Genomic DNA, 27,112 nt, shown 5'->3' on the forward strand with positions numbered 1-27,112 from the left:
AGGAGGAATACTACATTTAATGAGAGTAGGTTTCTATATGCAAAATGTGCCCTACCCGAAGTGAGGACACAATCTGATATTCAGTTAAGAATGCTCGCTTCGTAGTCATTTTATCAATTATTTTAGCATACGGTGATTGTACCCTTGTCGGGCGTACTTTTTTTCTTTGTTATGGATTGGTGTGCCGTTGTCGGACTTTGATATTGTGCATGTTTTTGTTGATAGTATGTTGGATTGGTAAATTTTAGTTTTAAATTTGTAGTTTGTAGCTTCTTTATTTTTATTTTGATAACAAGATTTGTATTGAGGACATCCCATGATGGATAAAGAGTGATGACTTTCTTAAGGGTTAATGGTTGATTGCTTGTGAGTGTTTGATTGGCGTTGATTGGAAAGAAGTTTGAGTAGTCGTTCCCAAAGAGATTCATAAGGTTGCCTGATTATGAATTGGCTAACGACTTTCTTAAGGGCAAAATCGTTGTCTTTTTGGGAAGGTTTTGACTTGGTTGGCACTAAGAACATAGTCATACATGTGAATAAAGAGCATACTTCTATGGCTTAAAAGTTTACAATGTTATAATTGATTTTGTGACAACTCTTACAACTCTTTTTGTGACTTTTGTTTTGTTATTGGTTAAAATGTTCAATGCTATTTGTATTTTGAAAAGGACATAAGATTTTGAACCATCTTGATTGATTTGCAGACCATGTTTGGTAAGTTGTTAAGAAATGCCTTGTGTTTTCTTCTGTCACCTAGAACTTGACCGGTTGATCTTGAAATGTTGGTCTTTATTGAGTTTGGTTGGAGAAATTATCTTAGTATTTCTTTGATGATCTTAAATGCCACTTGGCTTAAAAATCCCACCTTTGCGCTAAATATATCCTTAGTTGTCCCCTTTGTGCGTAAATTGGCAACCACATTACAAGCCTTATCCTTTCTAAAAGAGTAACCCTCTTTTGAACCCTTCCCTCCTTGAACATGAGGTTGTAAAAGTTGAGGCTAAAAGGCCAAGTTGGGGTTGTTATGGGAAATTCATTGACAGGATGAAAGAAAGAAAATTCCATCTTTGAACTTGAGTTTCTGAAAGTTAAGGCTAAAGCCTAAGTTGGGGTTGTTAAGGGAAATTCTCTGAAGGGATGCTTCCCACAAGAGGGCTTAATGTAAAAATAAAAAAGAAAAAGAAAAGAAGAGAGAAATTGAAGGATGGATGGAAAGTCTTAAAGAAAGAATAAGCTTTGAAAAAAAAAATGAATAAATGAGACTTAAATCCTCCAAAAGTTGAAAATGGTTGCATGTCTAGAGTGGAAATACGAAAATAAAAATGAAAAATAGTTTGAAATGTGCATGGGTTTGAAAAGTGGAGAAAGTTGGAAATGAGGAGTTGTTGTGTAGTGGATAAAGGAGGGTGTAGTAACTTATACCTAAATAATATCCTTACCTTCCCTAAGCGTACTGTAGTTAATTAAGGAGGAAATCCAGAAAAGAACAAAGGAGAACTTAAGAATAATGAAATATTAGAACTATAAAGCAATGAAGAACAAGAAACAAGAGATAACTTTATTCGATTATTAAGTTTTTTTTTCACTACCTTAGACTTACACTGATAATAAAGAATTAACTTCATGGTTCTAAATATCAGCAATACATCAGCTACTGAAGATAAACAAACTCCTAGAGACTAGGTAAAGAAGTTATTTGAGGAAAACTAAAGCTAATTTCCTGTAAGTAGTATATAAATAAAAGGATGAAGTCCTAACACATAGCAAATAACACTCCTCCTTGGTTTAGGAACTACTGATTCCTAATTTTTCTCTAAAACACTCAACCTTGTTGAGGGGAAAGGGGCTTGGTGAAAATGTCAGCAACCTGCTCATCACTCTTGCAGTAAAGAAGCTTCACATATCCATGTTTCTACACGCCTGTTAAGAAAAACAACTTGATATTGAAATGCTTTGTTTTTGCATGAAAAACTGGATTATTAGCAATAGAAATTGCATCTTGGTTATCAATAAAAACCTCAGTCCCTTCTTTTTGCTACATATTCAGATCACACATAACTTTCCTCAACTATAGTGCTTGATTCACAGCTGGTGTTGCAGCAATAAATTCTGCCTCGGCTATTGATTGTGCTAATATATCTTATTTCTTGGAATACCAACAGAAAGCTCCTGACCGAATATTGAAACACAAATCTGAAGTAATCTTCATATTAGGTGCACCACCCCAATCACTATCTGAGAATCCGTTAAGTCTAAACTTCCAACTTTTGTGAAACTTAACACCATAGTTGATAATTCCCTTGATGTATCTGACAATTCTTTTAGCTGGGCTCAGGTATAAATCACTTGCACAATGCATGATCCGAGACAAAATCCTCATTGCATACAGAACATTAGTCCTAGTTGCAGTCAAATACATCAAGAAGCCAATAAGACTTCTATAATATGTCTCATCCACCTTTTCAATTCCATCATCTTTCGAAAAAAATTCCTTATAGTTCATTGGAGCACTCATAACTTTGCAGTCTTCCATATGAAATTTCTTTAGGACTTCTTGAGCATATTTTTTCTGGCAGATGAACACATTGTCTTCATTTTGTTTGATTTCAACTCCAAGAAAATACGCCATCAGTCCAAGGTCTGTCATTTCAAAGACCTTCATCAATTCCAACTTGAAGTCCTCAATTAGGCAAACTTTACTTCCTGTGACAAAGAGATCATCAACATACAAAGAAATAATAAGTATGTTATCACCTGAACACTTAATATAAAGTGTAGACTCAGATAGGCTCTTCTTGAAACCTAATTTGTTCAAATGATCATCTATATTTCTATACCAAGCTCTTGGTGCTTGCTTTAAACATGGAGCTTTCTTTAGCAAATAAACCTTATTTTCTTGCCCCTTGACAACAAAGTCATCTGGTTGCTCAACATAAATCTCCTCCTAGAGAAGACCATTGAGAAAGGCCGACTTAACATCAAGTTGATAGACTCTCCAAACTTTTTTTGCTGCAATGGCTAGTAGAAATCTGATTATGTCAATTCGAGGAACTGGTGCAAAAGTTTTTGAGTAGTCTACTCCAAATATCTTAGCGTAATTTTTCACTACAAGACTCACTTTGTGTTTGTTAATGGAACCATTAGCATTCAGCTTTGTCCTTAAGACCCATTTTACACATAATCTTTCTGTCAATAGGTTTCTCTTACGGGAGGATCATCTTCTATATCTTTTGGATCTAATAGACAGTTAATTGGTGGATTGTTTTCAGGCTTCTCCCATTTCTAGTGCTTGTCCTTAATGAAGTGGGCGTTTTCTATGTTTGAGGTTCATACACCTTATATGCTTTGGAGAAAACACTATAGCCTATAAAGATGCCAGCAAATGCCTTCTCATCAAGATTATCTCTTTTAACCTGTGGTATATAAGAGAAACACAAGCAGCCAAAAATTCTAAGAAATTGCAATAAGGGTTTCTGACCCTACCAATTGTAGTTAATTAAGGAGGAAATCCAGAAAAGAACAAAGGAGAACTTAAGAATAATGAAAGATTAGAACTATAAAGCAATGAAGAACAAGAAAGAAGAGATAACTTTATTTGATTATTATGTTTTTTTTCCACTATATAAGACTTACACTTTTAATAAAGAACTAATATAGTCCTAAAATCAGCAACAAATCTGCTGAAGATAAACAAACTTCTAGACATTAGGTAAAGAAGTTATTTGAGGAAAACTAAAGCTAATGTACTGCAGTAAACAAATAAAAGGTTGCAGTCCTTTGAGATTTTTACCCAAATGGAGTTGAGTCAATGCTGATTGAAAATATGGACAAGCCTATGGTGTAACATTTGTGTGCATGAGATGATTTTTTGAGTGTTGCATCTTTGTCCCTTGTCTTGCTTACATGTGTGGGATTTTGGGAAACTTCTTCTTGTGACGTCATGTAAGTTAAAAAAGTGGTTAGATGATAATTCCTGTTTGAGTTAACTTAGCATATTATGAAAGAGTTAATGAGTTGAGTCATTTCTTGAGTTTAAGTTGTTGTCACATAAATTATTCTTGGTTTTTGAAAGTGTTTCATGAGAATAAGAGGATTTATTTTGTTTACATGTGGAATATTTGTTATTACCAACCGAAGACATTACCTTTGTGCTTAATTGAGAAAAGGAAATTGATTTATGGTGTGTCTTGAAATAAGAGCCTTTTGTGTTTATAATTTTCTTTACTTGAGAACGAACATAGTTTCTAAGTTGGGGGTGCTGATGAGTGGTGAATTTTAACTTATTTGATGCTCTTTTAACATTTATTTTGTCTTTATTTTGTTTGAAATTAGTTCTTTTAAAATGGTTTTTTCATATTTCCATGAAATTGAATTGGAGAGTTTATTTAGGATATTTGAATAAACCAAGTGAGCTTGAGGCAAAAAGAGGTCAATAGCTGAAAATGCATTGATGAGTTTAAAGAAAAGTTGAATAAATTAGATATTGAGAGGAAGGAACAAGAATTTACTGCCAAAAATTCTCAAAGCCATCAACAAAATGTGGAGAGTTCGGAGAGCATCATCGTAACTGGAAAAATAAAAGAGGAAATTGATGAATTTGAAAATATTAAAAGGTAATTTTTTTCCAAGTCTATTGCATATTCATTTTGTTATTACTATTTTATGTTTTGTTGACAAGGTAAACTTATGGCGGAGGGAACTAGAACTTCATGGTTAAATTTTATTTCACCTACAACAACAACAAAAATTGTACAAAACATAATGTCATAAAGTGGGTTTAAGGAGGGTAGAGTGTAAACCGACTTTATCCTTACCTTGGGAGCTAGAGTGATTAGATTGTTTTCGATAGACACTTAGCAGGATTTTCTTGAACCTCTGATGATTAAATTGTGGAACTCTTGATAACATTTGTCTGGCCACTATGTATTGTAGTTCATAGTACTGTCTGTTTAACTATGCATGTCAAGGTTTAGGTAGATGAGAAGATATCACCTGGTGTCGTCTATTGTAAAATTTGAACCTTATTTCCTAAGCTGTTAGTTGATATATTTGATTGCTAGGCAACACTATTGGGAAGATTAGAATTTACGATTTAATTGGGACCAAGCTGCAGAATTTATTAGCTACCCAATAGCTTTATTAGAAAATTGAGAACTTCATAATACTTTTGATTTTTAAGTAGTCTACTTTTTTAGAGGAATAGATATAAAGGAAGGTTGTTATGATACAAGGTAATTATCCCTGAATCCTCCCCACTTTGGACTTTAGAAACTGTATGCTTACGACATATTTTTGTGTACAGTATATTCATTGAGTTTCATTAAAATTCAATTGGTTCATGCTAATCTACAGTGCTAATGGATCGGTTTACTCAATAGTTTTAACATAATATGTAGTTCTTGAAAATCTTCAAAAGCAACTAAACTGCTTCAGAATGTATATGGTTTTAGTAAGTGTGGTCTTAGAAAAAAACTTGCCTCATCATGTATCTAGATGTTAAGGATTCTTGATGCTTGTGACTGTTGTAGTTATGACATTATTGGAAATTATATGAGTCATAATAATAATCTTTTGTATTCCGTGCCATAAATTTGAAGTCTCATGAACAAATAATTAAGAACCCTAACCTCTTTTACTAAAATCTATTTCCTTCTGTGTCTATTAATGTACTTATACTTCTATTGGCTACATTTGCTACAGGTCAATATTCTTCATTCTATAGACAATGCAAATGTATTGAAGTTCTACTCCTGCTGAGATTAATCTTTTTCCTATCTTGTATGTAACCCATTTCTTTTTCTTCAATTGTGTTTCTGTTGTAAAGGTCCTTTAGGTGTTTAATAAGAAGATTTCTCTGACATATTTTCTAATTCAAGCGATTCATAGGTATGAAACATCTGCACAAATATTTTGTAGGATGAAATATCATGAGCTTGTTGTAGCAGATAAGCACTGGCAGGTATGCTATCTTATAAGACATTTAATTGTTCCTAGACACTCCAATGGATCCAGACATCAAACTTGTTCCTGGACAGGGGGAGCCTTTTGAAGATCCTAGTAAGATATCGAAGACTATTTGGTAAACTGAATTATCTAACTATTACACGCTTGGATATTTCATTTGCCGTAAGTGTGGTTGTTCAGTTTCCCCAAGATACATGTAAATATCATTGGGATGCAGTAATTCGCATCCTCAGATACATTAAAAGAGCTCCAGGACAAGAATTGTTATTTGAAGACAAAGGTCACACTGACATCATTGGATATTCTGATGCGGATTAGGCATTTATCCAACAGATAGACGCTGTACTTCCAGGTATTGTGTCATCATTGGAGGCAATGTAATTTCTTTGAAAAGTCAAAAGCAAGATGTCTTTGCAAGATCTAGTGCAGAAGTAGAATATCGAGCTGTGGCACTAGCTACGTACGAGAATATTCGGGAATTTAAACTCACTCTGGGAATTTATTTGGGGAATTTAAACTAAATGAAATTTATATTTGTTGGTTATACAATAAACATGTGAAGAAATTCAATTATACAGGTCTTCGTGACCATCTAGGGAGGTCTTTGTAGTTCTATCAAGTATTTGTACATGTGATTTTTTTCGGAATTTGAACTAAGGTTGTCACGACCCGCAAATACACCCTAGAAGTTATAGCGTCCTTGTGTCATAACACGACAAATGAGACTTCAAGAAATCTCTTCTAAGCCACTCGTATTATTCATTGAAAAATCAGCATACTAAAATGAGTAAGAATTTAATATTTTCTTCACACACGAAGAACTCTTTCCATAAAAATTAGACAAGCGGAAGACTTTCATATAAAATATTAAACCTTTACAACATCTCTTTAAACTATCTAAACTTGTGAGTATACAACACTTGGGACTAAGCACATACAAGACATAAAATAAAGACTAAGATATAAAGGAACATGTTGATACTGTCCTCAAATCGATGAGGACTCACCAATACTTCATCTTCAATCCTTACAAACCTATCCATCCTCAATGGAACATCAAGACTTCCAATTTCCTACACTTTTGTAAAAAAGGGAAAAGAAAGGGTTAGCATATTAGATGCACTAAGTATGGAAGCCATGCAAAAACCATGAAAAAGGGAAATTTAGTAAATAACATGCTTTTCATGAATTCTATTAAAACATCATACTATAATCATAAAAACAACATTTAACAACTTAGAAAGACATAATTTAAGCAAATAGTCACCTTCTTAGGAAATATTACAGTGAACTCACTTCACTGTTATAGTAAAAGTACTTTAGACCTTGCACCCTTTTAGCATATAATTCCCCCACTAAAAGCTATCCTAAGACTCACATAAGTAATACAAAAAGAGACCGCCCATACACCCTCTCTAGGAACACCTAAATGATCCTTAAGACCACCCATAATGACATCAACATACATTTACAAGACATCAAACACACGAACGTGAGATCCTCCTACCAAAGTTGATTTAAAGGTTCACATAAGTGAGTTGTGAGTCGTCCGCCAATACAATCCCTTATACTACCTACCCTATGTATTCGAGGGAGAGGCTGGAACCGAAAAAGACCAGGTTCCACACATATGAGAGAGGCAGAAGGTATGGGACGAGCAGTTTCTTGAAGAGCAAACACCCGTAAGAGATCTTATAGACTACCTAAGATAGAATCATTCTGACTTAATACATCAACACATAGATAATATGACATTCTCCTTCCAAGGGATATCAAAAGACTTACTTAAGTAAATCAAGAAGATAATGCCCATGCCCCCTTCACACCTTAACTGGACAACCCTTCACTACTCTAGATAAGTAATTATTCATTTAACATACTTTCTTAACTTAAGTCATTACATTCATTAGTTTATTTTAAGACTCATTCATCACATAAAGACATTCAAGTAATAGTCTTGGAGAAGACCTAGGGACTCAAACTAACACCTTCAAAACCTATTGTGCAATGTCTAGATAGTGTCCCATACCACCACTTAACTTCATAGAACTTCTCTAATGCGAGTAAGTATCCTATATGATGAGAATAGACAATAACCGACATAGTTCATAGTAGCAAAACGTGGAATCCAAAGTTTTAACCTTCTCCGGTGAGGGTGTTCTACTTGCCAATGGTAGAACTTGGACACATACCATGTAGGCACATGGCTAAGTAATATGATGGGCATGCTTTGTATTCTAGTCTCATCCTTTTACTAGAACTACTTCCCTTAGCATACTCACTCGGTTCTAGCCTTTGTTCTCATAGAGTAATTTACACTTGAGGTTCATACAATTTGATTCCATATCTAGTTCATAATCCAATCACATTTACCCTACAAAAGAGGTCCTCTTAGGGCTACATTCCAATGGCGAAAAGAAGCTCATCATGACTTTCCGAAGTATTGATATGACTCCATTCCAGCCAATCAACCTTAAGTCCATCATTCATAACATGAAGGATACCATTACGGCTTTCGACTTCAAGTTTCATAACCTTACCACTAGGTTAAAGATTTCACATAAAGGAACTTCTTATCATCATTTAAGGTCTCACATATCATTCATACATTAAAGCCTAAGAGACTTTAGTATCCTAAGTCGAGACATCTCATATTCACTTTCATACATGCCTCAAGTGAGGGAGACAAGTCAACCAATAGAAGACACCACATACTTCACCTTAACACATTTTACATGTCATTTTTAAGTCACTTAGGGATAAAAATTATCATCTTTATGTCATCCTATACGCTACCATATCATCATCACTATAACCATCATAGACTCATTTAGTCAAGTAGGTACAACCATGCATAAACTCTAAGACTAATCATAGAAGAACATAGTCATAGTCTACATGATCACCTAAATAACATCAATATAAGAATACATAATTTCACATTACTTCACATATAGGTAGATATTATCATACTTCACATAATCAACAAAACAATTCATCATAATAATTAAAGTAGTGCTGACAAAGCCATGATCATCATATTGCAAAAATTAATGCCGCCAAGACCATGATCATCATATCGCATAAAGTATGCCGACAAGGCCACATCAATTTACATAGCACAGCCACAATAAGTGGACCATACAAATCACAACATAATTGAAGTCTAATTAACATGAAATAAAGGGAATTAGGGAAGCATACCACCCATTCCATCTTACAGTTTAATCCAAAGTTAAATCATCCAAATCGATACCATAAGGCCCTTATGAAATAAAGGGAATTGCACACAGGACACTACCATTGACGGATCGACTATTGGCGGCTCCTCCCTTAACCAACGGACCGTCTTGTTGGTCTGTGGTCTGGGACTAAGGCTTTTATTCGGTCCCTAGTCTCCCATAAATAATTCTAAAACAATGATACCTAACCAACGGGGCGTCGACTGGCCCAATGGGTATCGATTCCCAACCTTTGGTTGGGCTGTCTTGGACAGGTTTAGCAAACAACTTGGGTCCTTCCTCAAGGACCCGTGGATGGTCCTTGGGGATTATTTCTTGGACGTTCCCAACCCAAACATGATTGTATACGATTTTAGGACCTCATACATGAATTTCATCCAAAAATAACACGTAGAACTCGATGAAACATGCATAGATGTACAAGGTCGTTTCAAGGCAAACCCTTCAAACGTCATGGCCGTTCTTTGAAGTTTAACATCCAAACTTCACAAAATTTGACACACTTCCTATTTACACTAAAATAACTAATTTAAGCACCCTATAACCAAATGAATCATATATAAACACATAAAACCACATATGAGGCACCTAAGTGACTTAGTCCTCGAACGTCATGGTCTTCCCTTGACATTTGACTTCCAATGAACCTAAACTCTTAGACTATGACTTAAACCCATAATATAAACAATTTTAGGACCTTAGACCATAATGACAACCATGTTAGGATCTAGCTTCACCTATGTCATTTTCGGGATCTTACATTCTCCCCCACTTGGACAACATTCGTCCTCGAATGACACTTGCCACCCTCCAAACACTTACAAGTGTAGAGACTCAATTAGAAAATCATGACCATACCATGTAACTTCTCATACAATACAAACATCTAAAAGAATATAAATTTCACTTAACTAAGAGAATCACAACATAACAAGAAACTAAAAAACATTTTATAACTCATCATGCTTCAAAACTCACATGCTTCATCCCAAATAGAAAAAAACTCATTTTATATTCAATATCATGCTCATATAAATCAATTCTAACGACATTACAACCATTTTTAGGCAAGAACGAATAGTCAATTTTTGCAAAATGTTATAGTGAGTAGGCAGTCTTTACAGTGAACATGCTTCAAAATCTAACAATGCAGCACTTATGAAATTCCACACAAATTCTCAACAAATCAATCTCATGTAATAATTTAGACATGCTCACTATTCATCTTCATGAAACAATAAGCAACCTAAACTATATGGACTCAAGAGGAAGATATCATATTCAACAAAACTTCAATAAAGACATGCATATCATAAGGAGAATATTTGGAACTTACCTTCCACAAGAGACTCCTACACCAATCAAGTTACTAAGAACTCTTTGTTTTAGTCTTGAGTAAACATATAAAGAAAAATTAAGGGCACCTTACTCCCAATAACCATACCTTCACCATACTCCCCCACTTAGGATAAACACATTCTAAGGTCAACATAACATCTACTACAAAGAAACTCACTCAAGGCACCTTAAACTTTGCTAATACTTCCTCACCAAATCTATCTCATGAAGACTAAAGACTCCAAAAGGTCTCATCATCTAACCACTACATCCCCTTTACTAGGAGAACTCGCCTTTACTCTTTCAAATCTCAACACCTCCATTCCTATGGTTGGGGTCTTAAACAACTTGAAACTATCTCAACCACCACTCCTTCACATTTCTAATATTATACCTTTCCATTCTTTCAAACTTAACTACCCTGTAAAAGAAAACTAAGCCAACCTATGGTCATCAACACCACCTATCACACCTCCTCTAACAAGTCACATCTCATCTTTTCTCTCCCTCAACCCAAACTTCATAAGTTCACCCTCAAGGGACCAAAACATAAGGGGAACAAGTGAAAGACACCATATACAAATCTCTTAGGCATGATTAGATGAATGAAGAAGTGAAACTTTTCCTAGCACCCAATAGCCTCCTATTCATAATGTGGCGTGCTTCACATTATAAACAAGACTCTACTAGATGTGCTTAATGAGACAACTAAGATACTCCTAAACCTTATGTTCTGATACCAAGCTTGTCACGACCTGCAAGTACACCCTAGAAGTTATAGCGTCCTTGTGTCGTCACATGGCAAATGAGACTTCAAGAAGTCTCATCTAGCATAATAAGCATACCAAAATGAGTAATAATTTAATACTTTCTTCACACACGAAGAAGTCTTTCAATAAATATTACACAAGCGAAAGACTCATTTAAAAAATTAAACCTTTACAACATCTCTTTGAACCATCTAAACTTGTGAGTATACAACACTTGGGACTAAGCACATACAAGACATAAAATAAAGACTAAGATATAAAGGAACATGTTGATATTGTCCTAAAATCGATGAGGAATCACCAATACTTCATATTCAACCCTTAGAAACCTATCCATCCTCAATGGAACATCAAGACTTCCAATTTCCTACACTTTAGTCAAAAAGGGAAAAGAAGGGGTTAGCACATTAGATGGACTAAGTATTGAAGCCATGCAAAAACCATGAAAAAGGGAAATTTAGTAAATAATATGCTGTTCATGAATTCTATTAAAACATCATACTATAATCATAAAAACAACATTTAACAACTTAGAAACACATAAGAAATCATTTAAGCAAATAGTAACCTTCTTAGGAAATATTACAGTGAACTCACTTCACTGTTATAGTAAAGTTCTTTAGCTTCACCTTCCACCCTTTTAGCATATAATTCCCTCACTAAAAGCTATCCTAAGACTCACATAAGTAATACAAAGAGAGACCGCCCATACACCCTCTTTAGGAACACCTAAATTATCCTTAAGACCACCCATAATGACATCAACATACATTTACAAGACATCAAACACATGAAACATCAGATCCTCCTGCCAAAGTATATTTAAATGTTCACCTGAGTGAGTTGTGAGTCGTCCGCCCATACAATCACTTATAAACACCCTTAAGAGATCCTATAAACTACCTAAGATAGGATTATTCTCACTTAATACATCAACACATAGATAATATGAAATTCTCCTTCATGGAGAATTTCATTGTAAATCAACAATTATACATCAATAATATCATATCTAAATGTTTGATAAACATTTATGTAAGAACCCAAGACATAGAGTAGAAATTGGACTTTTTCATCTTTTTTATCTTTGAAAATCATATTTTAAATTGGCTTTAAGGTGATAGCAAGACTTAGATGAAGAAATCCCATACCTTATAAGAAGAACCCAATGAATAATTGAAGAATTAACTCTATTGAAGAGCGATCTTCAATCTCCATCTTTACCTTGAACCCTCATGGAGGTTTTTGAAGAAACTTTGGGAGGGAATATGTTTTAATTTAGGTGTTAGGGTTTAATTGAGAGTTTAATGATGTATATAATCTTAAAATACCCAAACCGTCAAAATAACCATCCAAATTCTTATTGGGATATGGGGTTAATGTACCAATTCACCCCTTGAACTTACAGTGAATTGCATGCAGGACAGTATCATCGACGGATAGACCATCGACTATCCATCCCTTGAGCAATGGACCGTCCTGTTGGTCTGTGGTCTTGGACTGAGGCTTGTATTTTGTCCCTTCTCACCCATGACTAAGTCTCAAACTATGAGACCTAACCAAATGGGCGTCGATTGATCCAGTGGGCATCGATTGCCAACCTTTGGTTGGGATGTGTTTGACAGCTTTAGCCAACAACTTGGGCCCTTCCTCAAGGACCCTTGGATGGTCCTTTAGAATTTTTGCCGGGACGTTTCCAACCCAAACATGTTGTGTACGAGTTCAAGACATCCTACATGAATTTCATCCAATAATAAAACGTAGAAATTGATGAAACATACTTAGACACACAAGGTCGTTTCAAGGAAAATCTTTCAAACGTCATGGACGTTCTTTGATGTTTCACCTCTAAACATCACAAAATGTAACACATTTACTTTATACAGTATAATAACTCATTTAAGGACATTATACCCTCATTAATCACACATAAGCACATAAAACCACATATGAGGAACCTATGTGACTAGGTCGTCGAATGTCTTGGTCTTCCCTTGACGTTTGACATCCAATGCAGCTAAACTCTTTGACACTGCCTCAAACCCACATTATAAAAAGTTTTAGGACCTTAGACCATCATGACAACCATGTTAGGCTATGCTTCACCTATGCATTTTCGGGGTCTTATTCTCCCCCACTTGAACAATATTCGTCCTTCAATGCCACTTGCCACTTTCCGAGCACTTCCAAGTGTAGAGAATCAATTAGCAACTCCTGATGATACCATATAACATCACATATAATACAAACATCTAAGAGAAGATAAATTTCACATAATTAAGAGAACCACAACACAACAAGAAACTAGAAAACATTTTATAACTCATCATGCTACAAAACTCACATGCTTCATCCCAAATAGCAAAATCTCATTTTATATTCAATATCATGCTCATATAAATCAATTCTAACAATATTACAACAGTTTTTGAACAAAGAATGAATTAGTCAATTTTTGCTAAATGTTAGAGTGAGTAGGCTGTTTTTACAGTGAACATGTTTCAAAATCTAACAATGCAACACTTTTGAAATTCCTTACAAATTCTGAACAAATCAATCTCATGTAACAATTTAGACATGCTAACTATTCAACTTCATGAAACAATTAGCAACCTACATTAGACGCACATGAACTATAGGGAAGATACCATATTCAACAAAACTTCAATCAAAACATGCATATCATAAGGAGAATATTTGGAACTCACCTTACACAAGAGACTCCTACACCAATCAAGTTACTAAGAAAACTTTGTTTTAGGCTTGAGTAACCACATAAAGAAAAGTTAAGGGCACCTTACTCCCAACAACCATACCTTCACCATACTCCCCCACTTAGGAGAAACCCATTCTAAGATCAACATACCATCTACTACAAGGAACTCCCTCAAGGCACCTTATACATTACTAGTACTTTCTCACCAAATCTATCTCATGAAGACTTCAAAATCTAAAAGGTCTCATCATCTAACCACTACATCCTATTTAGTAGGAGAACTCGCCTTTACTATTTCAAATCAAAACACCTTCCTTACTATGATTGGGGTCTTAAACAACTTCAAATTATCTCAACAACTACTCCTTCACATTTCTAACAATATACCTTACCATTCTTTCCAACTCAACTACCCTTCAAAAGGAAACTAAGCCAACCTAAGGTCATCAACACCATCTATCACACCTCCTCTGACAAGTCACATCTCATATTCACTTTCATACATGCATTAAGTAAGGGACCCAAGTCAACCAAGACAAGACACCACATACTTCACCTTAACACATTTTACATGTCATTATTTAAGTCACTTAGGGATAACCATTATCATCTTTTTGCCATTATATAAACTACCATATCATCACTAATATAATCATCATAGACTCATATAGTCTAGTAGGAAAAAACATGCAGTAACTCTAAGACCACACATACAAGAACATAGTCATAGTCTACATAATCACCTAAATAGCATCAATAGAAGAATATATAATTTCACATTACTTCTAATATAGGTAGATATGATCATACTTCACATAATCAAGTCCACAATTCATCACAATACTTCAAGTAGTGCCGACAAGGACATCATCATCATATTGCATAACGTAATGCCGACAAGGCCACATCAATTCACATAGCACCTCCACCATAAGTGGACCATACAAATTAAAACATAACTGAAGTATAATAAACATGAAATAAATGGAATTAGGCAAGCATACCACCCATTCCATATTACCACTTCAATCCAAAGATAAATCATCCAATTTGTTACCATAATACCTTTACCCATGGCCATGAACATCAATTAAATACATAAACTATAATACTCAATGAAACTAGGTCAATTCAATATACGATTATCAATCTAAGACCAATTAGACATTAATTCAATACAATTATTACATCAATCATTAGCCCATAGAACACTACACTAGAGTTCATAAGCCTTATGTAAGTATCAATTCTATAAGCCTAATATTCAATAGATCTAAGAATGTACAGTACTCCATTGATCAAATTGAAACAGCCTATAAACCAATTAATTGTAATCTATACATTAATCAAAAGCTCATAACAATCTACACTTGAATTCATTAACATCAAAGCATGATCACATAACCCATATTTAGTCAAATTGATAGATTTGTGAAGGTCAAAGGTTCATGGAGAATTACATTGGAAAACATAAATTATATATCAATAATATCATATATTAATGTTTGAAAATCTTTCATGCAAGAACCCAAGACTTAGAGTAGAAATTAGACTTTTTCATCTTTTTCATCTTTGAAAATCATATTTGGAATTGGCTATAAGGTGATAGCAAGCCTTATGTTAAGAACTCTCATAACTTATTAGAAGAACCCAATGATAATTGAAGACGAAACTCCATTGAAGAAACATTTTCAAGCTCCATTTTCAGCTTGAACTCTCATGGAGGTTTTTGAAGAAACATTGTGAGAGAATGTGTTTTTATTTAGGTGTTAGGGGTTAATTGAGAGTTTAATAACTTATATACTCTAAAAATACCCATAAACACTCAAAACAATCGTCCAAAGTATTATTGGGACGTGGGTGAATTTACCATTTCACCCCTTGAACTTACAGTGAACTCTACGCAGGACAGTACTATCGACAATCCGTCCCTTGAGCAACGGACCGTCCTGTTGGTCTGTGGTCTGGTACGGAGGCTTGTATTTTTTCCCTTCTTGCCCATGACTAAGTCTCAAACTATGAGACCTAACTATATGGGCGTCGACTGATCCAGTGGGCATCGATTGCCAACCGTTGGTTGGGCTGTCTTGGACAGCTTTAGCCAACAACTTGGGTCCTTCATCAAGGACCCTTGGATAGTCCTCAGAGATGTTTTCCGGGATGTTTCCAATCCAAAAATGGTCTTATATGAGTTAATCACCTCCCACATAAATTTCATCAAAAATGAACACGTGAAACTTGACGATACATGCATAGACACACAAGGTCGTTTCAAGGCAAATCTTTAGAAAGTCATGGACATTCTTGGACGTTTGACCTCAAAACTTCTTCAAAATTTGAGATACGGACTATATACACTATAATAACTCATCTAGGGACCTTATAACCTCATGAATCACACATAAATGCATAAAACCGCATATGAGCCACCTAGGACATTCTTTGACTTTCAATGCACCTTAACTCTTAGACACTTCCTCAAACCCACATTATAAACCATTTTAGGACCTTATACCATCATGTGAACCATTATAGGATGTAACTTTACCTAAGTCATTTTTGGTTTCTTACAAAGGCGATATGGTTGTGGTATCCTGTCACCATGAAGCTCTCCCTTGAAACTTAAGCCTTAAATGTTGATCAATTTGCAAGATATGAGTGTAGGATCGGTGTTGAGTTTTATAGAAGGTGTTTTCCACTCGTTAAGCATGTTGTTGGGGCAACCATGTATTTCAACATTACTGTAAATTATGGTCAGTTTCATCGTATGCTCAATTACTATTTTCTAAGATACTGTTTTCATATCAAACTACTTCCTAATGACATTTGCCATCTCAATATTTTCCTGTTGATTATTGTGAATATACAACTATTCTTTTGCTTTGGTAAGACATAAACTACATTCTCTAGAGGATGAAAACCATATGAGTATAAAAGAACAACTTTTTGAATACCATATCTAAATAGCAAACCTTAATAATGAGTGGTTCCTGAAGAGGTGGATGTATAGGCAATCTGCCATGACACTAGGGCAATCAAGGATAAATGAAAACTAAACAATCAATTAGACGTATATGTAATATAAACTTTATACCGAACCTCTTACTCTTAATCTAACAGAAAGAAGAGGAGATAGCTTAGTGTTTGAATTGTTACATATCAAAGTCAACTAAAGTATATTTGTTTCCTGCCCGACCAAACTTCCTGAATCATGATGACACCTACTACAAACCACCAGTAGGTAAGCCATCCTGTAACCAAAATGACAAGTAAAGCGACACTCCTCCGTGAACACAAACCTTCTTTTGATTATTTCTTTAGCTTAAATACTTCCTAATACACTTTTAAAGTGTCCACAAGAACTTTTGACATTTTCTGCTTCATTTATAGGTGTTTAGAACTAAAAACGGCTTTCGAAACCAATTCAAATTATCAAGAAATGGCTCCAGAAATTGAGGAGAAAAGAGTGTTTTTAGTGAGAGCATGTTCTTCTTGGAAAAATGTGCCTGACAAAATGATGATTACTTGATCCAAGTAAGGACACAATCTTATTTTCAGTTGGAGATTCCTCCCTTTTAATAATTTTATTGATTTTCTGCATACTGTACTATGTCCTTATTAGGCGCACTTTTCTTTCGTCGTAATAGATTGGTGTTCCCTTGTAAGACTTTTATATTTTCGATGTTTATGTTGATATTGTGTTGGATTGGTATATTTTAGTTTTTGATTTGTAGTTTGTAGATTCTTTGTTTTTGTTTTGATAATAAGATTTGAATTGACGATGGACGAGGAAGGATAGTGAGTGACGACTTTATTAAGAGTAAATCGTTTATTGCTTGTGAGTGTTTGATTAGCGTTGATTGGGGCGAAGTCTTAGTAGGTGTTCCTGAATAGGTCCATGAGATTTCTTAATGATGGATCAGTTGACAAGTTTCTTAAGGGAAAAGTCGTCATCCTTTTGGAAAGGTTTTGAGTTGGTTGGTACTAAGACCATATTCATACATATGAATAGTTTTGAGCATACCTCGTTGTTTTTAATAGGTTGAGCAAGTTATGAATGATTTTGTGACACCTCTTATGACTCGTTTTGTGACTTTTGATTTGTAAGCGGTTAAAATGTTCAATGCTACTTGTATTTTGAAAAGGAAGTAATAACTTGCCAGGTTTTTCTTGATTGATTTTGGTTGATCAAATAATCTTAGGCTTCCTTTATGTTCTTTAACTCCACTTGGACTAAATATATCACCTTTGCATTAAATATATCCTTAGTAATTGGCAACCACATTACAAGCCTTATCCTTTATGAAAAACTAATCCTCTTTAAACTATTTCCTCCTTTAACTTGAGGTTGTGAAAGGGAAATTACCTTTGTGCTTAATTGAGAAAGGAAATTACCTTTGTTCTTAATTGAGAAAGGAAATTAATTTGTGGTGTGTCTTGAAATAAGAGCCTCTTGTATTTTTTTATTTTCCTTACTTGAGTACAAATGAAGTTTCTAATTTGGAATGTTGATGAGTGGTTGAGTTCCACTCATTTGAGGCTCTTTTCATAGTTATTTTGGCTTGATAGTTTAGAATTGGTGCTTTTAACGTGGGTTTTTCCCTTTTTGGATAAAAATGAAATGGAGAGTTGATTTATGATATTTGAGGAAACCAAGTGAACTTGAGGTAAAAAGTGGTCAAGAGCTCAAAATGCAATGAGGAGTTTGAAGAAAAGTTAAATAAATTCGACATTGTGAGGAAGGAACAAGAAATTGTTGCCAAAAATGCTCAAAAGCCATCAATAGAAAATGGAGAGATTCACTGTGACTAAAACAAAAGAAGCGGAAATTGATGAATTTGAAATTACAGAAGGTAGTTTTCCCTAAGTCTATTGCATGTTCATTTTGTTATTACTATTTCATGTTCTATCTACATGGTTCTAATTTTGAAAAAAAAAACATGGTGAAGGGAACTAGAGCTTTATGCTTGAATTTGATTTCACCTACAACAACAATGACAATGTACGCAACATAATGTCATAAAGTGGAGTTTGAGGAGGGTACACATCATCCTAATCCTTACCTTGGGAGGTAGAGAGATTAGAATTTTTTTGATAGACCCTTAGATGTATTTTCTTGCACCTCCGATGATAAAATTGTGGAAAGGCCTGATTTATCCTCTTGATAACAGTGGTATATGGGGCAACGTGTATTGTAGTACATAGTACTATCTGTTTAACTATGCACATCAAGGTTTAGGTAGATAAAAAGATATCACCTAGTGTTGTCTATTGTGAAAATTGAACCACAGTTCCCCAACAGTTACTTGATCTATTTGATTGATATGCCACCCTATTGGGAAGATGAGGATTTACGATTTAATTGGGAACCATGTGGCAAAATTTATCAGCTCCCCAATAGCTCTCTTAGAGATTTGTGAACTTTGTAACACTATTGATTTTAAATTGTAGTCAACTTTTTTAGAGGAATAGATATAGAGGAAAAATGTTGTGTTATGGGATAATAGTCTTTCTATTCCATGGCATAAATTTATAGTATCATGAACAAATGATAATATTTCTTTTTTCTTTCTTGCATGTAACTCCTTTCTTTTTCTTTGATATCATTTCTGTGGTAAAGATCATTTTTTTTGTTTAATAAGAAGATCTCTTGACTTATTCTTTCAATTCAACTGATCCATAGGTATGAAACATCTGCACACCTGTGGTTGGTTTTAGAATATTGTGTTGGATGAAATCCCATAAGATTGTTGCAGTAGGTAAGCACTGGCAGGTCTCTCTCTCCTCCTTTTCCCTCATGTGAACAAAAGAAAAGTTAAATTTGTGCATAACTGTTTCGAAGTTCATTAAAGGTAAACTGTTTGGAAGTGTTTTGACAAATTATATGACATTAAAGTTTAATCATTGTTCCTTTTCTTCTTCTAGTTCTTATAAAAATATGATTTCTCTAATATCTCAAAACTAACTACGAACCTTTAAGATATTATTCGGCATGCATCTGCTATATCATTCAGACCTGTAATTCCTAGAATAAAATTAGATAAAGGTTCAAATGTAATTCCTTCAGTTTCATTTTATGCACCTCAACTGTCTGTTTTATCAAAATATCAAAAGATCAGTAAGAATAGTAGAATCATCAGTATTGTTATTGTTCTAACTAAGTAATTTCAATATCTTGATGGAGAATACACAAAAATTTGCTGAATATTTATCTTACCATCCACGAGTGAAGAAGGTCAATTATGCAAGTCTTTGTGACCATTAACGGTGGGTATTTGCACTTCTATGAGGTATTTGAACATGTGATATTTTGGAATTTTGAACTAAGGCGTTATGTTTTTCGATATCCTTCCACCATGAAGTTCTGCCTTGAACTCTTTAAGAATGTTGTTGGGGCTACCAAGTATTTCCACATTACAACAAATTTTTGCAAGTATCATCTTATGCTGAATTACTATTTTCTAAGATCATGTTTTCCTGTCAAAGAACTTCTTAACTGCATTTGCCTTCTCAATCTTTTACAATTAATTATAGTGAACGTGCAATTATTCTTTTGCTTTAGTAAGCAGAAACTATATTCTATGGATTATGATAACTATATAAGTATAAAACAACAACTTTTTGAGTACCACATCTAATATCAAACCTTAAGAATGAGCAACGCCTGAAGAGGTGGAAATATAGGCAATCTTCCTTGACACTAGGGCTACCAAGGATACGGGAAAACTAACCAACCAATAAGACGTATTGGAAAATAACATATGGATGGAGTCTATAACTCTAAATCTAACAGAAAGATGGGGACATAGTGTGCTGGATTTATTCATATCCAACTCATCTTAAGTATATTTATGTCATGTCCCAACTTCCCGTGCCACAATGACACCTATTATAAACAACCAGTAGGTCAGCCTAATTGTACCTAGAACGACAAGTAACACAATACTCCTTCACAAATGCGGTGGAGACAATGACTGTAACACCCGTATTCTGGAATCCGAACGCAATCGATGTCATGAACCTCTCAGAGGTCGCAGAGAAGTCTCTTCTTAGCTTAATCACAATCATATAGTTAAATTTGCGAAAAATTTAAAACTTTTAAAACATAGTTAAGTATACATAGACTTCATATGATTACTATATATAATAATATTTTAATGATCTCAAACTAAACAACCATCTATAATCGATTAAACAATTCAAAAGAAAGAGTCAATATATCATAAGAGTTTGTTAAACGTCCTTAATACAAAGCTTTGAATAAAACATTTGAAATGAAATACTAGGGAAAACATCCACTAGCTATGACTAAATTGGAAAGCTAGAATGATATATGTAGCATCCTCGAATCAAGAGGACCTACCAAAGTCTGGAAGCGCCTGCAAATCCAAACCGGGTCAATGCGTCTTCAATCTATTCTCTAACCTGCACCTATAAAAATAATAATAGTATAGGGTTAGTACATACTTGTACTAAGTATGGGTGTATTCACATATACACGTAAGGACTATGCATGATCAAGGAAAGCTCTTCCTACAACAACATTTCATTTGTTGAAAGTGAAGTCACTAGACTTTCTTAATTTGTTATTTTTGGATTATGGTATGAATATGACATATTTTTATGCATTTAAAGCACATTACTCCTTTTCTATACGAACATATGAACTTGGAATCATGAACATAATTTTAGAACAACTCAAGCGGAAATTTATAAATTTGCTCCCCTTAGGCCGTGAGCTCCCTCTCACAGCCTTAGTTTATTTTTCAATCTTTTCTTCTTGTGTAGTTCAATGATCTCTTTTGATCTTATGTTTTAATTAAAAGTGCAATAATTCATTATAGTCCCATACCTACAATGAATCAAGTAAGTAATCCAAGAGATTAAGGAAATGATTTAACTATAATTGGGCGTGAAATCTTTATATGCTAATCTTTATTTTGCTAGGCCACTTATTTCATCATCTTCATATTATGAAGATTATGGGCCATTGATTAGCCACTATGTTTTACTCCCCTTTATTAGCATAATATAAGAAGTCATTATAATGTGAAGATATTATTTGGCTATGCCCATTATTTAATCATTTGCATAACGTGAAGATATTGAAGCATATATCTTGATTTGACATAAGCCAATAACTTGTTAAAACTTCATTCTTATCAACCACAGATGATTTGACATACTTAAACTCTTGCTTTCTTAGGTCACTTTGAACTTACATTTCTTCTTTTTTCTTTCTTACTTTCTTAAAGAAATTTTTAGCATTAAGATCATGCGAGCTAACATAAAATCCAGTGTCTCTCCCACACTAAAAAAGGGGTGGTTCACCGATCAAAGTTAACCTAGGTCATGTCAGCTAAACATTAAATCAAGTGTCTTCTCCATACCGAAAAGGGGTGGTTCACCAGCTAAAGTGAAACCAAGTCCAGTGTCTTCCACACATCGAAAGAGGTTGTTCACGGCTAAATTGAACTGAATACTTTCTTTGAGCATTAAATGACATAGATCATGTGAGATAAACATGAAATCCAGTGTGTACCCCAAACCAAAAAGGGGTTGTTTAATCGTCCAAAGTGAAACCGCATCATACCTAGCTCTCTTAGGTGGAATCCACTGACTAGTTCCTATGAAGGCAATATAGTTCGAAGACTAGAAGATTTTCGGGGAATCTTATCCACCTTGGGGGAGACTCATCTCATGAGGCTTACATGTGCTGTCTCAAGCTCATTGCTAGTCTACCGGTGCTTTTCTCAACTTCTTTTTATTTATAACTTTTAGAGTTTACTCAAACATTATGGAAGTTTGCTTCTAGTTATAAGGTTTTCTTAATCTTTGGATAACCGGTCATCCCTTTCTTTACTTGATGAAATGTGAATTTAACCTTAAATTATCATCTTGATGTTGATGAGACTTGTCTCATGATTATAAACACCCCCTTTTGTGAATATATTTAACATAATTGTCTAGGTACGAGTGAGACTTGTATCACTTATTTTAACACCTCATTCTGGTCACTGTCATAATTTTTAAACTTTTAATTATTTCATTACTCACCTTATCTTGTTCAATGACATTTGATAGCTTTATACCATTATTTATGAACGCTATAAACTTTGTTCAATGTACTTACTTATATTCATAGTTCATTTGGAAAGGATATGTTGGGACTTGTCCCAGTGATTGGCATACCCTTGGTTATGAATTCAAAGTTACATTGGTCATGCTTAATTTTGTATACCTTAGTCATTAGCCAATTTTGTATCATATTTTGGAAATCCATTATAAGCCAATTTATTGGCATATACTAAACATTCAATATTAGGGTAATTAGAATATTGTTAGCCAATTTATTGGCATAAGCCAAATTTTTACTAGACAATGGTCATGAGAATATGATTATCCAATTCAATGAACTTCATGAATATACTATAGTGATTTCATCATTCTAACCAAGTCGACATTTAACAGTGAACTAAATTTCATGAACAATTCATAACAAGTTCATCTTCTCAAACACAATTAGGCATTACAGCATTCTTTAACTCATGTAACTAATACCCTAATCATACGACTCAAATCTATTGGCCTCACTAGACATCAACACATCAAGAACCCTACACACAATGATCAATGAGCACCACATACCAACATGTTTGAGATTACATCTACATACTATTAGAATTGAAAACAAGGATAACTAGGGAGGTGGAAGTTTAACAATGTCATTGGGAAGAACCCTAGTTTCGATATTCTTGAATTCATAAGACATTTGAAAAGCCTCTTGAGGATATGAAACCAAGAGAGAAGACCCATACCTAATGTAGAATTGAATCTACGAAGATCACCTTGCACGAAAGCCTTGAAGAATATTTTGATATCGCCTAAGAGAACTTTTTTTTCTTACGTTATTGCTTACTATTTCCAATCGTGAGTTTTCTAGTGTTTGAACGTGATTCTAAGTCTTACGAACTGATATTGACTAGTTCAACCTAGGATAATTAAGTTAATTAAATTAATTAATTATGTAATTACTAAAATTCCACTCCTAAGTTGACTAGACATAGGAGAATATTTAACTTAACCAAATCCAAAAATTGGCTAAGGGTCTTGCCCTAGCTTGTGAAATTTCATTAATTAATTAAGTTGATAATTTAATTAATCAAGGGACCTATGGTAATAACTAAAGTACCTCTAAGTTATTAGGACCATAACTAACACATCTTAACCATCCTAGGTTGTCTCTTAGTTAGTTACACGGTTTGGTGTCACCCGACTAGGTCTCAGGTTTTCGGGTCCCTTAGTTAGTTATTTTTGGTTGGGCCTAGGTTAGTTAGTTAGTTCGGTCAGTTAGTTAGAGTTTAGAATTGGTCAGGGAGTTAGGACTCACATAGAGGGACCCGTTCGCGAGTGCCTGCCCTTAACCACCCCTAACCGAATTCGGTTAGATTGGTCGCGTGGTCCCCCTTGGTTGGTTACACATGTGTTTGTAAATGTGTTGCTGTCCATTTTCGCCACTAAATATTTTGGAAGGATCATTTGGAATGTTTACTTATTCTCACAAGGATCCTCACTATGTCCCTTGACATTGCTTAATCTACATGATCATTTTATATGATCATGTGCTATGGTACCTAGGCTTGACACTTGGATTCCTATTACCTCATGTGTTGGGTTTAGAATCAATGTGAATTTTAAGCTTAGGGTTTTTATGGCAGGTACTTTTCTTCGATAAGCTTGAATTATTATACTCACTTGTGTATATATAGAAATTGGCTAACACTCTTAAGACAATAGTTTCTAATATGTCCAATATTACTCAATATTGGGCATTGGGATGCCTATGTACCTCCAATACCTATTCTTAAAACTTAATAGGCTCTTCACTAACAAGTACATTTTTTGGAAATATTACATTATCCCCCCTTTAGGAAGATACGTCCCTGAATTACACTACACATCATTTTGAATTAGAGAGGGTATTTTCAAAAACAATCACCATACTTGGAACTTCATCTTTGTAAATATATGATTCACAACTTACTCTTGATGATGCACAACACTCAAAGCTTATTTGTAGCTTCATATCTGAGATTGAGGAACTTCCTTCTCAATCTTACTTTAATGCACATCACAGTCATGCAAAGCATAAATCACGCAAATCTTATACAAAAACATCTACATGAATGCAATAATGAACTCATATTAACTCATATAGTAGAAGTATAAAACACATAGTTATGAACTTAAACACCAAAACCGACTTATGCAATAAAATTTAGAGTTTTATAAAAAGAATTAGACTTAGGAAGAGTATATCTAACCTCAAGAACTGAACAAGTGAGGGTAATGATATCTCATATCGGCCATGGGCTCCCATGTTGCTCCCTCAACAAGGTGGTTCCTCCATAACACCTTTACGGTGGCAAACGTCCTTGTTCCTCAGCTGCTTCACTTGGTGATCTAAAATTTCAACTGGAACCTCTTTATAAGAAAGGTTCTCATCGACTCCTAATCCCGCAATAGGCAGAATGGATGCTGGATTTCCTAGACACTTTCAAGAATCAAAATATGAAACACTGGATGAACAGGAGCCAACTCATTTGGTAATTTCAGTTCATAGGCAACATTCCCTACTCGCGGTAACATCTCATAAAGACCTATACTTTAGACTCAACTTCCCTTTCTTACCAAACCTCATCATCCCTTTCATGGGTGATATCTTCAGGTAGACTCTATCACCTACCTCGAATTCAAGAGCTCTCCTCCTATTATCAGTATATGATTTTTTACGACTATAAGCAGTAGCCAATCTATCGCTGAACATTCTCACCTTTTCCACAGTCTCATGTATAATGTTAGGGCCAAGAATGAAAGACTCTCCTGCTTCAAACACCACCCAACTGGGGACCTACAGCTCCTGCCATACAGTGCTTCAAAAGGTGCCATCCCAATGCATGAATGGTAGCTATTGTTATAAGAGAACTCAATCAGTGGCAAGTGATCATATCAACTCCCCTCTCTTCAAAGGTCTGAATGGTACACTCTGCTTGTCCATCCGTATGGGGATGAAATGTAGTACTGAGATTCACCTGTGTAAGCAAGCTCTTTTGGAAAGATCTACAAAAGTTAGAAGTGAACTGGGATCCCCTATCAGAAATGATGGATAAAGGAATCCCATTCCACCTCACTGTATCATCAATATACAGATTGGCATAATCTTCGGTCGTGTAAGTAGACTTCATAGGTATGAAGTGAGCAGACTTAGTCATTCTTTCAACAATGACCCAAATGGAATCATGTAGTCTCTTGGTCCTGGGTAAACCTACCACAAAATCCATATTAATAGACTCCCACTTCCATGTTGAGATCTCAATTGACTGGGTTAAGACCTCCAGGCTTAAGGTGTTCGACCTTAACCTGTTGGCAATTGGGGCACTCCTACACAAACATAGAAATATATCTCTTCATAATTTCCCACCAATAGATCTCCTTGAGATCATAATACATCTTGGTGGAACCTAGATGAATAGAATACCTGGACCCATGAGCCTCTGCAATAATATTAGACCTCAAATCATCAATATTGGGCGCACAAAATCTTCCCTGGTATCTAAGCACACAATCCTCCCCTAAGGAGAATGGTTCATTTAGCTTACTCAACATTGAGTCTTTCAACTCCATAAGCACTGGGTCAAGATGCTTCTTATCTTTAACATCTATAACAAATGAGGATTTAAAACTAGAATTGACTGAAACACCCGCACTAGGTGTATCTACAAGTCGCACACCTAACCAGGACAATTGGTGTACCTCTTTAACCAACTCCTTCTTCTAATCTTTAATATAAGACACACTGCCCATGCTCAATCAACTCAACACATCAGCCATTACATTGGCTTTACCTGGGTGATAATGGCCACTCATGTCATAATCCTTGAGAAGATTTAGCCTTTTTCTTTGGCAGAGATTCAATTTTCTCTGTGTTAAAACATAGTGAAGACTTTTATGTTAAGTAAGTACATCAATATGTACACCACATAAGTAATAATTACAATGTTTCTACGCAAATACCACAATAG

This window comes from Solanum lycopersicum, chromosome 3 (assembly GCF_036512215.1).
Source record: "Solanum lycopersicum chromosome 3, SLM_r2.1".
In the NCBI taxonomy this organism is placed as follows: Eukaryota; Viridiplantae; Streptophyta; class Magnoliopsida; order Solanales; family Solanaceae; genus Solanum; species Solanum lycopersicum.